Source organism: Eriocheir sinensis, chromosome 2 (genome assembly GCF_024679095.1).
Source record: "Eriocheir sinensis breed Jianghai 21 chromosome 2, ASM2467909v1, whole genome shotgun sequence".
NCBI classification, from domain to species: domain Eukaryota; kingdom Metazoa; phylum Arthropoda; class Malacostraca; order Decapoda; family Varunidae; genus Eriocheir; species Eriocheir sinensis.
In genome coordinates, this window is record NC_066510.1 from 19,961,647 (window position 1) to 19,978,351 (window position 16,705).

Consider the following 16,705-nt stretch of genomic DNA (forward strand, 5'->3'; position numbering starts at 1 on the left):
TGGGATGGAGAGGTTTGGTGTAGGGGGTGGGGGGGGAGATTGCTCCCTCTTGCACGAGGGAGCACGGGCCTTTGCCAAAGGCGGCCCGGAGCAGGGAGCCGACAGACCGACTCTATCGGCGATCGAAATCTAGCCGACCAAGTCGGTCTGTCGACGAGGACTGGCATGTCTCTGTTGGTGTAGGGGGGGGAAAGATTGCTCCTTCGTGCACGAGGGAGCACGGGCCTTTGCCAAAGGTGACCCGTAGCAGGGAGCCGACAGACCGACTCTATCGGCGATCGAAATCTAGCCGACCAAGTCGGTCTGTCGACTAGGACTGGCGTGGCTTAGTTTGATATGGATGGCGTCGTATCACATCGTAGCTATGCTTCAATGGATATGCCAAGCTTTGCTATATACGGTACGTTATGGTATGGTATTAGATGCTGTGGATAGCCACGATTTGGTACGGAATGTTCTATGAAGTAATTGTATGGTCACGGTATGGTATGGTACAATATTATAGATATATTTTTCGGAACATTTTTAGCTAACCAGTCGGCCCGTTTTCCCTTGCCCGTCTGTTTCCCCTCCAACTTATGATTTCCTTTTCAGCAGTGTCCCCTCCACCGTGTTTATTACGGAAAATGGCGTTCGTTACTGATGAAACCCAACAAAGATTGTGTCCAAGTATCCAGCTGACTGTATGTGTATAGCTTAGGAAGATGATGCGAGTGAATAAGAAATATTAAACTCTACGGGGTTAAGAGTTCAGACTCGTCTGTATGCTGTATCCAGTATGCATCAAGTGTGGTAAGCGTACCTCTATGGGTTCATGTTATTAATTTTTCTTGGAGGGGATTGTGTATGGTAGTTATGACTATGGGAATGTGGCCTCTTACAGAACGGAAACCATGTGATGCAATAAATAATGTAAAAAAAAAAAGTAATGGATATTCATAATGAGAGCCACATTCAAGGATTTGTTTGTTTCACGATGAATGTGTTGGTGCGACTGCTGCTGGTTGTGCTGCTGTCACTCACACAGCTACGTCTGGGTTTGCACAGACGATGTTTTGCCCCTTCATGGACATGTACAGAAGCGGGCCAAGTGGAGTGAGTGTTCCGCGCCTGGGTTCAAGTCACAATATATACACGTCCTCTGCTGGATGCTGGGGAGGCTGGGCGGATGGGAGCTTTTATCACTTCATCCCAAGATTTCTCTCGGCGAGTTAGGATTTTGAGCAGGTGTAGCAGATATTCCAGCAGAGTGATAATCAAGCAGGTATTGGTGGCCCGAGGGTTGGCTGGGAAGTGCCACGGACGGGACCGGTGGCAGAGAGGTGCGCCGGTCGGAGCAGAACAGCACCTATAGAGGCCGCGAGGCGTCAGTCTCCGGCGGAGAGCGGTAGCGGAACCCGCCCGTACCTGCCGGCCCGCACGTTTCCTCGTTATGGCTACCTTTTCGCCCACCATCTCATCCAACGGCGTTCAGGTACGTGCCGTCCCTTAAAGCACGCAGGACCATGCTAGCGAGTGTCCTGGCGCCTCGTAGCCACGGGAAAGACGAGGGAGGGCGAGATGCGCGCCTGATGGGGAGCGGGCCATTGCTCGCCCGGTGTTATGACTAGGCTGTATTTTGACCCAGCATCGCCACCCTCATCAGGGCTGGGGCATCGAGGAGGGCCCTTGTGTTGTGAGCATCCGTCCCTTGGCTGGTGAAGGCCCATGGCACGTATCACGGGCGGGGTGGGCGCGGGCGGGCGTGTTTATCTGGAGCGCGCCTGGATCAATACACCATTGGTGGCAGGGAGGGTTGAGGCGCCCCGTCCTCTCGACCCGCCTTCGTAATGCTCTCTATATTTACATCCTGCCGTTTCCTACTCAGCCTTAGGCCATCGCTCCACCACCGTGGCTGCCCCTGCTGCCTCGTATAGGTCCATGCCTCGCCCGTACCCTCCAGCGCGCAGCTTTTGTCCCTGAAAATCTGCCTCCCGTGAGTTGCATCCCCTCTCTCGACCATTTTGATCATTTCGCAGTTTCTCTCCGTGGCCCTCTTTACTCCTAAAATAATCTACTTCTCTACAAAGAAAATACATCCTGGAAAACTTTCAGAAGTGGATATAATTCGTGTTGTGTGAAAAAAGTGGAGACATTCTCTTCCTTTTTGTATGTAAAGATCGTGTGGAAAGCCCAGTTAGTGATGAAGGGCACCGTTACGGCCTCCTCCGGCCTGCTGGTGCTACTGCTGCTGCTGTTGTTGCTGCTGCTCCTGCTTTTTCAAGTTGCAGTGATGGTGTGTTGGGTCTTTGAGGGCAGCAGGTGAGGCATGAATGATAGTGAGAGACCCGCCACACAAAGATGACGAGCGGTGCAGACTAGCACTACTTGTAACTTTGAGTCCACTGTGCTGAGCTTCCTGCCCGACGGTGAATCTTTAGTCTAGCGCTTTAATGATGACCTGATGGGCTTGCATGGTGGACCCCCCCCCCCCCCACACACACACATTTCTTCCCCTTGCCAACCCAACACCTGACGCTGTTGCTTGGGGCTCCTAAGCAACGAGAGGAAGGACTGGGGGTGGGGTGGGAAGGAAGGGGATGATGTGGTGCCCTCTGCTCTCTCGAGCTGCTGTTATGGTGCACAGGTCCGGTTGACGTGGTGAACCGACGCTTCCTTCCACTTAAAGGGTGCTGTATTATGCCTCTTGCGCTGGTGTTGTGGGCCATTTGGGCTGATATAATGAACCAGCGAGGCTGCGTAGAGTGAACCACTTATGGTCTGACATACATTGGGAATACTTGTGACCTGAACCACTCGAACCACTGTAGTGTACCTCTGGTGATGGTTCCGTGTGTGTGTGTGTGTGTGTGTGTACTGAGAGAGAGAGAGAGAGAGAGAGAGAGAGAGAGAGAGAGAGAGATATAGGACCTAAGCCAACCCGTGTTTACTAACAGAGCTAAGGGGTGCTGTCCCCATCCCCATCCTTTTCCCCCGAAGGCCCACCTCTCCCTTCCGCTGTTTACATTCCCAAGACTCTTCTTCCTTCCCCTATCCCTCTCCTTCCCCTCCTCCCCTGTACCTACACACACACACACACACACACACACATTATTCTTTCCCTTTGCCATTAGTTTAGAATCTCAAGCCTATTACTTCGATTTTTTTTGTCATTCTTACTTTATTTAATTTTGAATGTGTTTATGAATTCTAAGCTCTTCTTCGCTAAGATATGGCGGTTATTACCAACTCAAAAACCCACGGCAGCTTCTTAAATTTAATAGTTTCTTCTTTGTTAAATTCTACATGTTTGACTTTTTGCCTATTTGTGTCATACTACTGCAAACAGATATTAATACCATAGATGTGGTCATTATCCGGTAAATGCTGTTCACAGGAAGCTCGTAGGACACGGGGTCAACTAAAGCCTACTGGTATTGTTGGAGCTGACGTCAGGGAATAGCCTAGGATTTATCGGTGAAGTTAGTAATATATTTTTTTATTTTATTTTACTTTCTTCATCTACTTACTGCTTTTTCTGTTTACCTATTTCTCATTTATATATGTATTTGTTTGTTACACATAATAATTCATCTGCTGTCTTTATGGTGGGATGTTTCTGATTGTTTTTCTGTGGATTCATTTTTTCCAGTAAGTGTGTGTGTGTGTGTGTGTGTGTGTGTGTGTGTGTGTGTGCTTACCTATTTGCTCTTTTCTATTTGTATTTTATGTAATTAATTCAAGCTCGCAATGCTGTATGTCATATCTCGTTATATATAGATAATTAAGCTTATGTATACTGTTTACGAGTATGATTTCATTTGCTATAACATTCCATTCATCAGTTATCTGACTTGGGAAACTATATCTGTATATATCTTTATTACCTCTCATTTTGCTTTTTTTTTTTTTCTGTGTCCACTTGGTGTTAGCTCCCATAGGTAACAATAATTTATCTATCTACCTATCTATCTAGCTTTTTATCTATCTATTTATTTTCTTTCGCAGTCATGCCTTTCTTCTCACTTCCGTTATTAGCAAGTTCAATTTTTCGAATCTTACATAATATAAAATGGTTAGGTTAGGAGCCAATCTTGCAGCAGCCCTCTGAATCTTTCCAGCCGCTTCTTCAGTTTGGGTTCCCAGCTATGAGTATCTTCCAGCTTTGGCCTTATGAGTGTTGTAATTGTCCTCCATACCATAACTTCATCTCTATATTATACAAAAGCTACCGTCATGTTTGGTGGAAGTGGTTGCAAACTCCGTACTGCATGCAATCAGTTTGGCGTGTGTGTGTGTGTGTGTGTGTGTGTGTGTGTGTGTGTGTGTAGGTAGAAAGATAAGAGGGAAGTTTTTTCGCAGGAACCATCTTACAAACTCTTTTTTTCACGTTTTATATGTGTTTTGTATTTTCATTCGTTTAAAGTAAAATTTTCATTTGTGTTCACCGTGGAAGTGTACTGTAGCCTGAACACACACACACACACACACACACACTCCGTGGCGCAACTGGTAGAGCGCTGTGCTGCCAGGCTTCACGGTCTGACAGGGCGGTGGTTCGAGCCCGCTCAGGCCGGACTCTTTCCGTTGACTAGGATTGGTTACTGTTCCCCCTTGAGCAAGGGAGATGGGATGTGGTGTGTGAGGTCCTGGTAGTACCCAGAGATCGACGATAAAGAGCACTTGCTCATGTCGGGAGGGTACCTGCTGGCGATTACGAGTCCAACACGTGATCAGGCCTTGGTGAATTACACACACACACACACACTCTCTCTCTCTCTCTCTCTCTCTCTCTCTCTCTCAGTAATCATTATCAGCTACCAACACCCGGGACCACCAACACTTCGAACTGATAACAGAACCACACTCCTCCTCCTCCTCCTCCTCCGCCACCGTTTTCCCTCCTCAAATGGCTACCGAGAAATTCCCAGCAGTCCCGAGAAACGTCAAGAATAACAGAAACATTACTTAGTATTTGGAAAGGGGGGAAGGGGGAACATAAGAGGGATGATGCATGTGTTTATAGTGTACTCCTTGAGGACCTCCAATATGGTTAATAAGGTAGTTTAGGGAGTTGGTTGGTCGCTTATGTTATTGGTTACGTGTCCCTTCAGCTATATAGTCCCCCTCGGTTAGTTCGATTATTAAGTTCAACAGTATCGTTTTTTTTTAATGATCCGTTATCAATATCTCTTTTTTATCGTTCTCGTCATCGTTGTCCTCCTCCTCCTCCTCCTCCTCCTTCTTCTCGTCTTCCCTCTCCTTTTCTTCCTTTTCCTCCTCATCTTTCTCTTTCTCATCTTCTTCACCCTCCTCCTCCTCCTCCTCCTCCTTCTTCTCGTCTTCCCTCTCCTTTTCTTCCCTTTCCTCCTCATCTTCTTCACCCTCCTCCTCCTCCTCCTCCTCGTAACTGCGAGAGGACACACACACACACACACACACACACACACACACACACACACACACACACACACACACACACACACACCGATAACTATTAATTAATGTCCCACTTTAGTCATCTATAACAGCTACGTACCTTCACCATCTTTACTATCATCACCACCACCACCACCATTACCACCACCTCCACCATCATCGCCTGTGCTATTATCTCCACCGTTATCACCACTACTGCCGTCATCTCCACCACTATCATCACCAGCAAGTAGTACCACCTCCACCACCACCTCCACCACCACCACCACTACCACCATCACCGTCACCATCCCCATCGATAGCTATTACTAGTACATCAATCATCTGTCAATACCACCACCACCACCACCACCACCATCACTTCTACCACCACCACCATTCCTACCATCACCATCACCACCACCACCACTACCCCCATCACTACCAGTATACTAACCTCTTCTCTCACCATTACTAAAATTACCACTCCTTAAGTATCACCATCACCCCTACCACCACCACCATCACCGTTATCTCATCCATCATCATCACCACCACCACCATCATCACCACCACCACCATCATCACCACCACTACCAGCATCATCATATCAACTAGTACACCAACCTCTTCCCTAGTCACCCATCACCGTCAAAATCACCATCCTTATAGTATTACCACCATCACCACCACCACCACAACCACCACAATCCTCTCCCAACCATCATCACCATCACCACCACCACCTTCAGTTACCCCATGTATCACCACCTTTAATCAGTAGCTCTTTCACCTCCAGCCTGTCTCCGTCATCACCACCTACCTCTCCCAACCCTTAGTAACACCACCACCACCACCACCACCGCCACCCTTAACTTTGCTAATGTCTCCTCTATTTCTTTTTCTACCGCTTTCACTGTCACCACCACCACCATCATCATCATCATCACTCTCTCTCTATCTCTCTTTATCTATCTATATTTGTCTGACACGATATTAGGCACTTCCTTGACTTATCTGATGTGTGATAAAACGTAAATTATTCGCACATTAATTTTTCGACGCTCTTCTTCTTCTTCTTCGTCGTCGTCGTATTCTTGTTCCTGTTCTTCTTCTTCTTCTTCGTCTTATTCTTGTTCTTGTTCTTCTTGTTCTTGTTCTTGTTCTTGTTCTTCTTGTTCTCGTTCTTGTTCTTCTTCCTTCACTTTTTGCCTCTTCTTTTTTCTCTCTCTTTCTTTCTCTTTCTTTCTTTCTTTCTTTCTTTCTTCATCATTTCCTTTCTTTCTTTCTTTGTTTTCTTTCTTCCGTCATTTATTATAGTTTTCCTCTCTTTCAGATTTCCTCCCTTTCCTTCTTTATTTCTTAGTCTTCTTCTTTTACCTCGCTCTTCCGTCTTTCTTTTCTTTCCTCCCTTCTTTCTTCCCTTCTCTGATCTTTCCTTTCTTCCTTCTTTCCTTCCCTTCATCCTCTCTTCCTTCCTTCCTTTCTTCCTACATTCATTTCCCCTCCAAGAAATTTTCAAGGGTGTGGTAGTGACGGTGGTGGTGGTGGTGGTGGTAGTGGTGATGGTGGTGGTGATGGTTGCCTCCTTTTTTCATGTCTATCCTTTCTTTCTTTCTTTAACTATCTGTCTTCGTGTTTCTTCTTCTTTCTTGTTTTTTCTTTCTTTATCTTTGTGTCATCATCTCCATCTTTCTTTCTCTTTCTTTCTTTTTCATTTCTTCTTCTTCTTCTTCTTCTTCTTCTTCTTCTTACTCTTCTTCTTCTTACTCTTCTTCTTCTTCTTCTTCTTCTTCTTCTTCTTCTTGTTATTATCGTCATCATTATTATTACAGTCATTAGTGTTTATCATTTGCTTTTCATTATTACCCACCACCATCACCACCACCACCACCATCACCATCATAATCATCATCGTCATCATCATCATTGCCAACCAGCGAGAGGGAGCTCCATCAAACACAGCCTCTTTGACCTATATATCACAATTGCTGCAAAAAAGCTTCCGAATGAGACACATTTATGAAACCCAAATGTTTGATCGCTAATAATAACCAACTATTGTTTATTTTGTCGTAGAGGAACATTCTCTCTCTCTCTCTCTCTCTCTCTCTCTCTCTCTCTCTCTCTCTCTCTCTCTCTCTCTCTCTCTCTCTCTCTCTCTTATATATTTATCTTATATATCTATTATTTTCTTTGTTTTGTTTTGTCATGTGAGTTATGTATCCTGGAAAAGTACATGAGAGATAGCTAGCTAGATAGACTGACAGATAGATAGATATATACATAGATAAATATAGATAGATAAATATATATTATATATATATATATATATATATATATATAAATATATATATATATATATATATATATATATATATCTATCTATCAGAGAGAAAGAGAGAGAGAGAGAAATAAGCTAACGCACATGATAGATAACACACACACACACACACACACACACACACACACACACACACACACATCCCCCCTCCCTCCCCCACCGCCCCCCCCTCCTCCATCCCTACCCACCCCTCCACACACACCTATACACGTCTATTTGTTGTCACTCCCCACATAAATCACTTCCTCTACTTTCCCTTAACTGCAATTTCGGTGACTAAGAGTGCCACGCTACAGCCTCGAGGGTGCCAAGAATTGCGTGCCAGCCTCGCGTAGGATGAGAGGAGGAAGATGAAGAGCGGGGGGGAGGGGGACCATTCCCAAAATACTACCTGTGTGTATGGGTGTGTGTAGGTGGGTGGGTGTGGGTGCGAGTGGGTGTGGGTGTGTTGATGTTACCTGTATCTTAAGAGTACATGGCTGTCTTATTTTCACATCTCTCTACTCATGTGTGTTTGGGTGGGGCAGTAGGATTGGTGCCTGTGGGTGAGTACGGGCTGGTGTGGGTGTGGGCGGGTTGTTAGCACCTGCATCTTAAGACCAACTATCTGTTTATCTATCCTATTTGTGTGTTAGTGAGGGGAGGGGGAGGTTAGGAGGGTGTGTACGGGTGTGGGTGTTTTGCCGTCACCTGTATCTGAAGACTGAGTGTCCTTTTTTTCCATACATGATCACTTTATTCTTTTTCAAGGACATCAACTCTGCATGTCATACATTTATTTACTTGTTGCTTTGGCATTTAGAGTCTTGGAGATGTGATATGCAGTGGTGATGGTGACGAGGATGATGAGAGGAAGAGAGACTGTGTGTGTGTGTGTGTGTGTGTGTGTGTGTGTGTGTGTGTGTGTGTGTGTCGGTGACGGGGTGTTTGTTTCGCGTGTCTGAAGATACCTGGCCGTCACTCACCTGCCTCTGACGGGGAGAGAGCCAACCCAGGTAATAATTAGGTTTATCTGTCTGTTTGTGTCTGTGTTTGTATCTCTTTTTTGTCTCTCTCTCTCTCTCTCTCTCTCTCTCTCTCTCTCTCTCTCTCTCTCTCTCTCTCTCTCTCTCTCTCTCTCTCTCTCTCTCTCTCTCTCTCTCTCATGCACCCCTTTCCACCCCTTCCCCCCCCATCACACACACACACATCTTACTACCACCACCACCACAACCACTACATCCATCATCACCACCACCACCACCACCACCACCACCACTACAGCCATCATCACCACCACCACCACCACCATCATCACCACCACCACCACCATCATCACCACCACCACCACCACCACCACCACTACATCCATCATCACCACCACCACCACCACTACCACCATCATCACCACCACCACCACCACCACTACATCCATCATCACCACCACCACCACCACTACACCCATCACCACCACCTCACGTCTTCCTTGCGTTGGTATATCGATCTTCCGGTTTCCTCAACTCTCTCCTCTCCTCTTGTTTCTCCTCCTCTTCCTCTCCCTCTTCCTTTTCCTCCTCGTCTCCGCACCTCTCCTCCTCTTCCTCCTTCGTCTTTCAATACATCCTCTTCCCCCAACTCCTCCTCCTCCTCCTCCTCCTGTTTAATGTTGCCCAAGACTCGCATAAAACCGTTCTCTCAGTACTATGTTTATCGGAACCATAAAACGTAAACACACATGTCTGTTAATGCACCAACGAATGCTCGCCTTGGTGTCGTCCGAATGTTCTTTTATAAGCCTTTCTTGCGCATCATTATTTTTTTGTTTTTTTCATTGTTTTTGTGGAGGAGAAGATCTTTTTGGTATACTCATTCATGTCTCGCTTGCTTTAAAGCAGGCCATACACACACACGCCTCCGTGGTCTAGTGGTCAGCGTGCCTGGCTTCTACTCCGCGGGCCCGGGTTCGAATCCCGGCCCGGACAGTCGGCGTGCAGCTCACCCAGCTGCTCATCCTCCCTCTCGGGGTGGTCGATAAATGGGTACCTTGGGAAACCTGGGGAAGGTAAAATGTGGTAACCCGGATGTCACACTGGCCCTGTGTCCCTGAGTAACGGGCTCCCTCCCACCACAGGGTCAAGGGCCAGTGTTACGGAGATGAGCACCGAGGCCACGCGCTGCTACAGCGTATGCCCCCAACTTTACTTTTCTTTTACACACACACAGGCCCGGCCTGTCCGGCCGACGAAAAGGGGCGGGGCTAGAGGCGGCCTGTGAGTGCATGGGGGTGTTTTTCATCCGTCCAGGCCTGTCGCGGCGGCCGGATGAAAACAGTAGGCGCTTGTCGCCTGCGTGCGTGTGGGCGCGTTAGGCGCGGCCCACCGCCACCGTCGCTTTGACAACATCGCCGCAACAATGATGTTTGACGTTTGGGTGGATAAAAAGTTTAGTTGCTAGTTATGAAACTTTATAAATGATTATTATGCTGTATAATGCACACGAAGTAATCTCCAATTAGTCACTGTCAGAGATCTGATCCATGTCGTCAGCACGTCTGTCCGACGTGTACTGTATATTTTCATGAGGCGGCCTGTGTGTGTGTGTGTGTGTGTGTGTGTGTGTGTGTGTGTGTGTGTGTGTGTGTGTGTGTGTGTGTGTGTGTGTGTGTGTGTGTGTGTGTGTGTGTGTGTGTGTAATGTGTGTGTGTGTGTGTGTGTGTGGGTGGGCCTCGACGAGAGGCCGGGCCTGCGGGTGTAATGACAATATAGGGTTTGGTTTGTAATATACGAGTGAATGAGGAAGGGAAGAGAGAGAGAGAGAGAGAGAGAGAGAGAGAGAGAGAGAGAGAGAGAGAGAGAGAGAGAGAGAGAGAGAGAGAGAGAGACTGGGTGAGGGTGTCTGTAATAATGTAATGTATAAGTGTGGTAATACAATAGTTAGGTCGACCCACTCACCACCTTTTCAAAGTAACACCCGACAAGTACACAAACCCTGGTACTTGTAGGTAAGTGAATACAAAACACTGTCCACCCAAACATCCACCGTTCTTACCTACCTGTGAGTGACCTAACCAGCACGCAAAACAAGAGATGCACGTGTAAGTGAACACAGGCAAACTCTGCCAACCAAACACCCGCGCACCTCCACTCTCTTGCAGCAGTCTCATTAAACCCACTGTGTTCCCTCGCTTCGAAGTGAACGAACTTATTAGCATCATCATCATCACCCGTTATTAATCCGCTGTAAGACAAATGGCTTTCCACATGTCCTCCACATATCTACCATGCTTCGGGAAAGGTTGTTTTATCATTCCACCTGGCTCTCCGTTGACCCTCAGTTTTCCCGATCCTGCATTACCACTTTCCTACTTTGGTTACCCATCTGTCACCATTTATATGCATGGTGTTCCTTCTTGATCGTCATTAGAAGATCTTCAGGGTACTAATTTTGCATCTCTCCGTCTGTCTTCCTGCAGGGGCCGGGCGGGGCGTGAGGACCTGCTGCCCTGCTGGTGACGTTTCTGCCGCCGCCGCCGCCGCCTCCGCCGCCGCCGCTGCAGCCGCCCCGGACGCCCCCTCAGCGGGCCTTGGTGATTGGGCATGCCCCTGTGGGAAGACCGTGAGCAGTGCGTGTTGGGGCAGAGTCCGTGGGAGTCGCTACCTGGGGCCTCGCAGGGGCGTGGAGGAGGGCGAGGAGGGCTGGACCCACTGGTATGCCTGCTTCAGGAGCCTCCATTCGCGCGCTGACTCCCACACTTCACCCCCCTCTGTCTCCCTCCCCCCACAACCCGGGCCACGCCACACACCACATAGCGTTCTTCCCTACGTTCCTTCCTCACTTGGTTTCCATCAGATGTGTCTTCGTTAACCAGTGACTCACTCGCCTGTGTAGTATATATAAACTGTTCGTCTGAGCCTGAGTCTTACTTGCGTTATTATAAGTAAGTGAGGCCCCGCCCCGCCCCCCAAGACACCTTGATCGTGAAGGAGGAGCAGGTGGTTGTGGTTGTGGTGGTTGTTTGTTTGTTGTTGTCTCGCGCGCTCATCGTGATAAAGTAAGAAAATATTAGATAGAAAAAAGAAAATAAGAAATTCTAAGAAAAAGTGAATAAAAAGAAGAAAAATATAAAAGAAAAGGTAGAAGAAAATCGGTGCATTCCTATAAATATATAAATATATATATTTTTCGACAGCAGTTTAGTCTTTTTTCATTTTTATATTTTCCCCTCGTGTCCTTGCTTACGCTGGTGATCTAGGGAGTAAGGGAGTGTGTAAGTGAGCGAGTGAGTGTGTGAGTGAGTGAGAGCAAGGCGTGACGGGAGCATCTGCTAAGGTATCGAACTTGTGTGCGGATGTCTGGAGTCGGCTGCTGGGCACTCCGCCACACTGCTGCTGCTGCCGCCACCACCACTGCCGCTTCCGCTCTCCCTTCCCTTACTACTGTTCTTCGTTCTCCCGCTACTAATATCACCGCTACTGCTGCTGCTGTCACTGCTACTACTACTACTACTAATACTACCACCACTACTACTACTACTACAACTACTAGAACTGCAACTAATACTGCTGCTACTACTACAACAACTACTCCTGGCACTACTGCTGCTGGTGCTGCTACCACTACTACTGCTACTACTACTACTACTACCACTACTGCTGCTGCTGCAACTACCAGTGGTGCGGGTTCTGCCTGTGTTCAGGGGTTCCTCTCCTCTGTACAGGCCACTACCCACTCCAAGGCTGCGGAAGGTATGTGGCCAGTGGTTGCAATACACCTTTCTTTATGTATACCTTTTTAGTCTTTTTTTTTTACGTGATGCTGTTCTTTTAATTCTTTTGTATAGATTTTTTTCGAGTTTTTACACCCATATTTATGTTGTTGGGGTTTTTCTGCTTCACAGCTTTATTTGTGTACCTGAAGGGATTGTCTGCCCTACATCTTTTGTTTACGAACGTCTTTCTCGGGGTTGTCTTCCTCACACCTTTGTTTTTTAATCTGTCTTGGGTTGACTTAGTTACAACTTTGTTTATGAACCTCTGTCTCAGGGTTGTCTGCCTCACACCTTTGTTTTTTAACCTGTCTCTGGGATGTCTTTCTCACACCTTGAACTTCTACGTCTACTTGAACTTCTATTTTGGATTGTCTGTCTTACACTTTTGTTTACGAACCTCTGTCTTGGAGTTGTCTGATTCACACCTTATTTATGAACCTCTGTCTTAGAGTTGTCTGCGTTTCTGTCTGTCTGGGGTTTGCAGCCTTAACACTTTATATTTTTAAGTATTAACATTAATACATTATAGCTTTTCAATTGACTGCTTTTTTGTATATAAAACGAATGCAATTGAATATGTATACTTTTTTTTAAGCAGTCAATTGGGAATTTTGTTTAGGAGTTATCATTTGCTTTTAGTTTACATTAATTGCTGTCTATCATTTTTAAACTAACCACCTGTTTATTAGCTGATATAATATTACAGCATTGCTATAAGGGCAAGAATTTCTCACCTGATTTTATTTTGCACTTTCTGCTATTTGAGGTGAAAAGTCTACGGTGGGAGTGTGTCGCATTTCAAAACCTTCTGCCCTCCCCTCCAGGGCCTACGAAACTCGCCTCTTTTGTCCATTTCTTCGCATCCTCTTTTGTGACCCATACCCCGTGTGTGTGTGTGCGTGTGTGTGTGTGTGTGTGTGTGTGTGTGTGTGTGTGTGTGTGTGTAAGAGAGAGAGAGAGAGAGAGAGAGAGAGAGAGAGAGAGAGCACTGATATTGCTTCTATCATCCTCTCGACTCTTGTAAATCATAACTGTAAACGTAACCTTCCTTCATTTTTTACTGTAATAGCAACAATGATAATAATAATAATAATAATAATAATAATAATAATAATAATAATAATAATAATAATAATAATAATAATAATAATAATAATAATAATAATAATAATAATAATAATAATAATAATAATAATGATAATAATAATAATAACAAAAATACTACTACTACTACTACTGCTGCTACTACTTCTACTACTACTACTACTAATAATAATAATAATAGTAATAATAATAATAACAACAACAACAATAATAATAATAATAATAATAATAATAATAATAATAATAATAATAATAATAATAATAATAATGGCAATATTTTATCTTTCCGTTTCAAGTCTAGTCGTGTAGTGCTTGTATGTGTGTGTGTGTGTGTGTGTGTGTGTGTGTGTGTGTGTGTGTGTGTGTGTGTGTGCTCGCTCCCTCTCTTATCTCTTCACCGCCGCTCTCTCCTTTTCGCCGTAACTGTCATGGCCACCTCGCATCTACTAAGGCCGTTGAAAAATTAGGCCTTAAAGAGGTTAGCTGAAAGGCATACGCTTCCCTATATCTACTTCGCCTCGATGCTCACTTACCTCTCCTTGTCTCTTGTACACACGCGCTGAATAGCTTCGAATCCCTTTCCTCTCTTGTCACAGCAACACACGATTCCCAAACATTTCGGGACTTACGCACCCACATTTATGAAGCTTTCGTAGAGCTTGTAAATATTTCCATAGGTTGTTTTAGGAGTTAGATGATAGTTTTGACGAGGCTTCTCCACCATGAATGCGAAAAACACTCATGAGAACTCGACTCATCTCGTTCGTGGGCTTTGAAAATATTTGTTGTGGGAGAAGCGTTCGAGAATATGGGCCTTAAATCTCTTCTGGCTGTACCCATTCGTAGGGAAAAAGAAAGAAAATAGGCTCATGAGTTTGGGCACGCTGTTGGAGACGATGGTAATAATAATAAGAGTGATACTGCTAATAATACAAATAATAATTGTGATACAGTTGAGAGTTGCGGAGTTCAGCATTGTTATCTTTTTTATTAGCTTCGTTTTTGGCTCAGTTGCGAGTCTGCGTAATTTAAATAGAATCATGCGTTGGGGCACGCTGTTGGAGATGACAGTAATAATATGAAAAGTGACACAACTAATAATACAAATAATAATGGTGATACAGTTAAGAGTTGCGGAGTTCAGCGTTGTTATCTTTTTTTAATAACTTCATTTTTGGCTCATTTGCGAGTATGCGTAATTTAAATAGAATCAGTGTAGCCCCAAAATAGATGAGTCCCCAGAGAGTCAAGCCACGCAGCATTACAAAAAGGAGCACCGTCGTCTAATGAGAAAATGTGTTGAGATGAAAAACAAAACAAAACCGTATGAGTCATTTCTTAAAGATTTCGCCGCCCAAGTACACACATTTGACAGGGCTTTCGTAGGAGTGGTGGGCATTTCAGTGGAGGGTTTTATGCCCCTGGTGGTAGTTTGACCCTTCTTCTGTAACCATAAACGTGAAGAAACACTCATGAGAACGCGATCAGTCTCCTCTTCGGCCTTTGGAAGTTGTTGGTGTGAGCGGCGAACGCGTCTAAGAATGCCGCCCTGGATGTATAAAGCACCTGAGGAGAAGCCACACTAGCGATGAACTAATAAACGCAACGACGCCTTTGAAGTGATTTTTTTTGTTATATGTAGAAATTATCTTCAGCGATTCTTTGTTATTTCTTTTTTTAACTTTTTACTCCAACCAGCAAGTCGAGGGTATTCTCTTCTAATCTTCTTTTCTCTGGTCTTTAATTTGTCTTCCTTTACCACTCCGTACTATAGGAATGACTGATAACATTGTCCATTCTCAAGATTATTATTATTATTATTATTATTATTATTATTATTATTATTATTATTATTATTATTATTATTATTATTATTATTATTATTATTATTATTATTATCATCGTCAACGCCATCATAAGTTGAGTATGTACAGTACATAGACACGTTCAGATTATTTTAGTTCCGTTTAGGCGTGAGTTGGTGCTGCTAAATATTTATGAATGTTTGTGGCGAGGATGGCGGAGGGGGAGAGACAAGCAGTCACTAAGATGCTCCCTGTCAGCTGAGGAGGAGGAGGAGGAGGAGGAGGAGGAATGTGAGGAAAAGAAGAAGAAGGAGAAGGTGGAGAAGGAGGAGGAGGAGATGAAATGAAAGAAAAATGAAAAGATATGAAAGAGCGGATAGAAAAAAAATTAAGAAAAGTAAGAAATAGAGAAAAGGGAGGAGGAGGAGGAGAAGGAGATGAAATTGGAAAAAAATGAGAAGCTAGAAAATAGTGGGAAGAAAAGAGTAAAGAAGGGAAGGAAAGGAAAAGTAAGAGGTGGAAGAGAAGGAGAAGATAAAATGGAGAAAAATGAAAAGATAGGAAATATTTTGAAGGGAAAAGTAAAGAAAAGGAAAGGTAGGAAAAGTAGGAGGTGAAGAAGGAGGAGGAGGAGGAGCATAAAGAGATAAAATGGAAGAAAATGTAAAATGGAAGAAAAAGGGAGAGAGAGAGAGAGAGAGAGAGAGAGAGAGAGAGAGAGAGAGAGAGAGAGAGAGAGAGAGAGAGAGAGAAATAACAGATCTGTAGAGAAACGAGGAGAGGAAAAATAGGATAATATAGGAAACGAAGAGAAAGGAAGGAGTTACGGAAAACGGGAGAAGAAGAAAGTGAAAAGAGAAAGGGATAAATGATAGGGAAGAGGAAGAAATGGGGTATGGGAAAGGAGAGGAGAGGAAAATGAAGACAGATAGGGAGGAAAGAGGGTTTTAGAAGACAAGATGGGGAGGGAAGGAAAGGAAAATAACGAGACGAAAAGTAAGAAGGGTATGAGGGGTGGGAAAGGAAGAGGAGAAAAAGGAGAAATAGGACGAAAGAAAATGGTGCGAAAGGAAAGAGAAGGAGAGGAAACGAGAAATAAAGAAAGGTTTGCTACGCCCTCCCCCCCTTTCTCTCTCTCTCTCTCTCTCTCTCTCTCTCTCTCTCTCTCTTATCACTTATCACCTCAACACCTCCACCACCACTACGAGAGAGAGAGAGAGAGAGAGAGAGAGAGAGAGGCAGCTTATTTATTATTTTATTATTTATTATGAAAAGAGAATGAAAAGAGCAGTAAAAGTGATCCACCTA

At 44.9% G+C, this 16,705-nt stretch overlaps 1 protein-coding gene across 5 annotated transcripts in view; it reads left to right on the top strand.

Moving 5' to 3' along the window:
- Nucleotides 1-1,184: 1,184 nt before the first annotated feature.
- The window catches only part of LOC127001224 (glutamate [NMDA] receptor subunit 1-like), a 53,829-nt gene continuing 38,308 nt past the window's right edge, over nucleotides 1,185-16,705 (top strand). The window contains exons 1-2 of one of the 5 annotated variants that reach the window (XM_050865487.1): nucleotides 1,185-1,474; nucleotides 11,193-12,465. The gene's annotated coding sequence lies outside the window, so the exon portion shown is untranslated. The other 4 variants (XM_050865509.1, XM_050865518.1, XM_050865519.1 and 1 more) reach the window with 4 other exon arrangements.